The 5,926-nt window shown below is 36.6% G+C and overlaps 1 long non-coding RNA gene across 1 annotated transcript; it reads right to left on the minus strand.

The window, feature by feature from the left end:
* Positions 1 to 910: 910 nt before the first annotated feature.
* LOC125665474 (uncharacterized) lies at positions 911 to 5,926 on the minus strand. Its single transcript, XR_008803468.1, has 3 exons — positions 5,443 to 5,926; positions 4,472 to 4,705; positions 911 to 1,483 (listed from the first exon to the last, which is right to left on the minus strand). It is a non-coding gene; the product is annotated as an uncharacterized LOC125665474 (long non-coding RNA).

Raw genomic sequence — 5,926 nt, forward strand, 5'->3', positions numbered from 1 at the left:
ATTATGGCCCCAACTACCCCTGGAGGCCACGATTTTTGCAAACTTGAATCTACACTACGTCAGAAAGCCTTCATGTAAATGTCAACTTCTCTGGCCCAATGGTTCTTGAGAAGATTTTTCCTATATTTGTGTGTAAAACTTTGACCCTCCCCCACTTGTGGCCCCATCTTACCCCCGGGGGCCATGATTTGAACAAACTTGAATCTGCAATATGTCAGAAAGTTTTCTTGTAAATATCAGCTTTTCTGACTCAGTGGTTATTGAGAAGAAGATTTTAACTATATATTTGTATGTAAAACTTTGATTCCCAATTGTGGCCCCATCCAACCCCTGGGGCCCATGATTTGAACAAAGTTGAATCTGCACTATGTCAGAAAGTTTTCATGTAAAAATCAGTTTTTCTGGCTCAGTGGTTCTTGAGAAGAAGATTTTTAAAGATTTTTCCTATATATTTGTATGTAAAACTTTGATCCCCTATTGTGGCCCCATTCAACCCCCGGGCCCATAATTTGAACAAACTTGAATCTGCATTATGTCAGGAAGCTTTCATGTAAATCTCAGCTTTTCTGGCTTAGTGGTTCTTGAGAAGAAGATTTTTAAAGTTTTTCCCTATATATTTGTATGTAAAACTTTGATCCCCCCTTGTGGCCCCATCCTATCCCCGGGGGGCCATGATTTGAACAAAAGTGAATCTGCAATATGTCAGGAAGCTTTCAGGTAAATTTCAGCTCTTCTGGTCCAGTGGTTCTTGAGAAGAAGATTTTTAAATGACCCCACCCTATTTTTGCATTTTTTTTTATTATCTCCCGTTTGAAAGGGACATGGCCCTTCATTTGAACAAACTGGAAAGCCCTTTACCCAAGGATGCTTTTGGCCAAGTTTGGGTGAAATTGGCCCAGTGGTTCTGGAGAAGAAGTCGAAAATGTGAAAAGTTTACAGATGGACGACGGACAAAATGTGATCAGAAAAGCTCACTTGAACCTTCGGTTCAGGTGAGCTAAAAAGTGTTTCAATATGTCTTAAAGAGTGATAGCATTTTGATGGTAAGAAAAAATAATAAACAGAACAATATCAATATGACTTTTAACAGAAAAATGGAAAGCTCTAAATACATGGACCCCAATGCTCATTACAATTGTTCCATTTTCTTGTCATAGTGACTATCCTTCAACTGTTCAGTAATGAATCCTTAAATGGTATGCTCAAATAAAACTGGTATCCTAGCTTCTTACTTCTGTGGTGCTTTTAACATGTTTAATCAAAATGGTCTTCTGACACCAAAACTTGAGTCAATATGGTCCTTGTCCAGATCCGTCTTGTTGCTTCCTAGATGAATAGACTACCACTTTACTGAATCAAGATGGACTTGTGACAGGAGGAGTGTTCATCCATTGTAACACTGAAAGTTGGTTCCATTCTCATGGGCTGTCTTTCATAACATATGGGGAGTCAGTCATGGAATGCATCTTCTGCTCATCTAGTTCTAAAAAAACAGTAAACAAAAATTAATCCTATGTAACATATGGTATATCAAGACTGAGTAGACACACCGTTACTTTGCTCAATTCTGTCTTCACTTTGCCAGTGGCTGATTTAAAAACGCACACACATTGAGACCAAAAATGAATAAGAGGCCATTGGGCCACATAGCTCACCTTGGCTCATATTTTAAGATTTTTCCTATTCGCATGTAAAACTTTGATCGCTATTGTGGCCCCAACCTACTCCCAGGGGCCCTGATTTTTACAAAATTGAATCTGCACTATGTCATGAAGCTTTCGTGTAAATGTAAACTTCCCTGGCAAGTGATTTTTAATGATTTTCCCTATATATTTGTATGAAAGATTTTGATCCCCTACTGTGGCTCCATCTTACCCCCGGGGACAATGATTTTTACAAACTTGAATCTGCACTATGCCAGACAGCTTTGATGTAAATTCCCACTTTCCTGGCCCAGTAATTATTAAGAAGATTTTCCCTATATATTTGTATGTAAAATTTCAATCCCCTAATGTCGCCTCATCGTACCCCCCCTACCCCCCCCCCCCCCCCCACGGGGCCATGATTTTAACAAATTTAAATCTGCACTAAGTCAGGAAGCTTTCATGTAAATTTCAAATCTTCTGGCCCAGTGGTTCTTGAGAAGAAGATTTTTAAATGACCCCACCCTATTTTTTGCATTTTTGTGATTATTTCCCCTTCGAAGGGGACATGACCCTTCATTTGAACAAATTTGAAAGCCCTTCACCCAAGGATGTAAAAATGTAAAGAGTTTACAGATGGACAGATGAAGGACAACAGTCGATCAGAAAAGCTCACTTGAGCTTTCAGTTCAGGTGAGCTAATAAAAGAAATAGTGGTATAGGATTTGACATAATATATATATATATATATATATATACAAGCACATGAGGATAAGCAAATCCATTACTTATTATCATATAATAATTCTATTATGTTGTACATGTATTTATAACTAGAATAAACCTTACAAGTTACCTAAAAATCCTCAAAACCCTGGAGCCCTATCCCCCCTTTAACAAATCCTGAATCCACCACTGCATGCATTTACATGTACAAGATTATTTCAGGATTCTAAAATAGCAAATTTTATTGCTGGTAGTGTTTTTGGTACAGTAATTTTAATTAGATTTATTTTGTGTACATGTGACATTGTTTATAAATGCATAATATGTGTTTATCTATATGCACATGATTACATAAAAAACTAGCAGACATCTGACAATTTCAAAGAAAATTGTATCATACAGGACACATTATTTGACTGGAGGTCACCAAGATCATTATGACTATATACACCAGTTTATGTGCTAGATTTCAGAACTACTACCTTTCTAGTGGTCTAACTCAATGCATTCGAGTACCTAAATTCATCAGTATAGTTAGACAATAGCAAGTGAGTAGATTAATTAATATCCAGGGTCACCAAAAATGTAGGTTGGGTGGTGGATTGTATTTTTAAGAGAAAAGACATTGATGACAAAAGTTATTTTTGTCAACAGATGGGTGTCAATTAAGAAGGAATGCTACACCAGAGAAAATTGATGAGGATGAAAATGGAGGATATGTACATTTTGAAATTGAAAACTTTTAAATTTACTTTCTTTAGTCAAAAAATGTTGTTTTAATAAAAAGTAATCGAGGAAAAAAAAATTAAAACCCGATATTTACCGTGCCAGGAAAACGTCAGAACCAGCTCCATTACGTAATCTGGAAATTCACCGCCTCCTTTTAGAGGCGGCATTCTCGGGCCGATTTTAAATACTTTGGAGTCGAATTCAATGTTAAACTCATAATTAATCAATAAAACGATTCCAGTTTACGTAATGGTGCCGGTTCTGACATTTTCCTGGCACAGTAAATATCAAAAGCCAGGAAAACGTCAAATATTTCGGATTAATACAAACTATATGTATAGATTACGGGTGATTTCAACGTCATAATATCATATGAATAATAAGGGGCCTCCGTGGCCGAGTGGTTAGAGCATCGAGCTCAAAATCACGCGGCCTCTCACCTCTGTTGGCGAGGGTTCCAATCCCGCTCATGCCGTTAAATGAGAAAGTTTCCCAGTTTACTTTCGGAAGGTTGATGGTCTATTCCCAGGTACATTGTATCTGGGTTCTCTCTTCCACCAATAAAAACTGGGCGCCACCATATAACTGAAAAATTGTTGAGTGTGGCGGAAAACATCAATCAATCAATCATATGAATAATATCTTTGCACATGTTCTATACTGAAAATTTGAAATTGCTACAATACCAAAGAGAAAAATATATCATATGACAGAAAATTTTAAACAAATTTGTATACAGCTTAGAACTTGATAGCCTTGGTCAATACAGCTAAAATATTGCAACATTTTCCCAATGATATGAATATATAGCCCTGTGCGTTGTGCCTTACTTTTTCATTGTGACATTGTATGGTGTGAAGTGCATTGCTCAACTTGAAGGTAGATTTATGTACAGCACTGAGACTTTTGGAGGGATTAGCCTTAACTTAGTTATGTAGCAGTGAGGGTTCTTTATCGTGCCAATACCTACCGTGATATGGGGCCTTTGGTTTTAATATCATGCCTAAAACACCTGTGCCTTTCACTTCTAATGCTGAGGGATTGGCACAGGATTTACTTCTCATCTTTAATTTGATGCTGCACCATAATTGAGAATAGAAACTATTTCTAGGACTAAAAAATTCGGATGGTTAACTGGAAATAGTTTGTAGATATTTGTATGGCTAATATGCAATAGTCGTAATATCATTTGGTCCCTACATACATCACTGTATACAGTATTATACGTAATAACCCTCCCCCCTCCCCCCACTAAATTTCTCGAAGACTACAATGCAAAACCATTTCAAATTTCACATAAACTAGATCTATATAAGGACCTTGTAATCACAACACAAAATCAAACGTTATATGTAAAACCTTTCACCACTTACTGGAACATTCCATCATTGTTTGTGTAAGGCATGTACTGAATGCTTGGAGGTTGTCCTTGCATTTCGTATTTCCTTATCATTAGAATGAATATTCCTGCATCGACCTGTTCATCCTTTAATCCATAGATTTATCGGTTAGAAGGCCACACACAGCATATGCACTACCCCATGCAAATGCAATGATGAATCCGCAACATCGTGAATGAAAATGTTTCAAGTCAACACCGGAAATACCTACAATGATATATAGAGAGAAAGAATCGGTTAGATAACGTCCTGTTTCCGAATCGGGACAGGATATTTTTTAAATATTTTTTTTGTATTTAAAATTCTAAAAGGTGAATATCAAGCATGTTTTGATGTGTTCTGTTGTGATTATGAAATGAATATTAAATATCATTGCTCTTTTATGAGAAAAGGAAAATTTGTATAGTCAGAGATAACATGATATCCCGTCAAAAATCGTTTAAATGAGACGGCAATTGCCATTATCATGCCTCAGACAAAATTGTTGAAATCTGATTGGTCAGATCTTGGTCACATGACGCCGTGAAAAAAACCGTATCATGCGAGTAAAATCCGTATTGGGCGAGTAATTTTATTTATCGTCGGGTTCGACTTGCAGCCGTTTCAAAAGGAAAGACATTTGACTAAGTTGTATGATATAGACCCCCACATATACAGTTAGAGGTCTTCGACGTGATAAATTCGTTACACAGTCAGTTAGTGACCTGATACGGAAAAATACATGGTGTGAAAAGAAAACCCGTATCGGGCTCGGCTTCGCCTCGCCCGATACGGGTTTTCTTTTCACACCATGTATTTTTCCGTATCAGGTCACTAACTAACTGTGTAACTAATAGTATTGGCTATGGACAGACTCATACTAAAATATTCAGTGAGGATGCATAATGGAAGATTGTTTTAAAAAGTTCCAGAAATTTTTACTCAATACCCTATAAAAGACATACCTGAATGATGCCCAACAACAGTAGACGTCTCCTATTCTCAGAAAAATCTTTGGATCTTCCATTCAATCAAAACATGACATGGTTCCATTTGAGTCACGCTAGGTTTTCTCTCACAAACAACAATCAATTTTGCCCGCCGAAAATTACAACCAATCAGCGATCAGGAGAGGATTTATGGGAAAACATACTTTTATAGATATATAATTTATTTTGTGTGTAAATTGTTTCACAAACGTCTGAATTTAAAAAATCATGCATGTGGTAAATTTCTGCATCGTTTTTCTATATCATAGGATTTTTTAAAATAGCGTCCCTGCGACCCTAAGTTCAAAATGGCCGCCCTTTGTTTACAATTTTAAATGTAAATAATCTGTAGTGTGCTTTATGTTGTGTTATAATGAAAAGTTTACGTTTATTAGAGGTCTAAAAATCATGAAATAAACTCAATACCGGTGTAGCATACAGTCACACAAACTTTCTTCTG

Source organism: Ostrea edulis, chromosome 5 (genome assembly GCF_947568905.1).
Source record: "Ostrea edulis chromosome 5, xbOstEdul1.1, whole genome shotgun sequence".
NCBI lineage: Eukaryota > Metazoa > Mollusca > Bivalvia > Ostreida > Ostreidae > Ostrea > Ostrea edulis.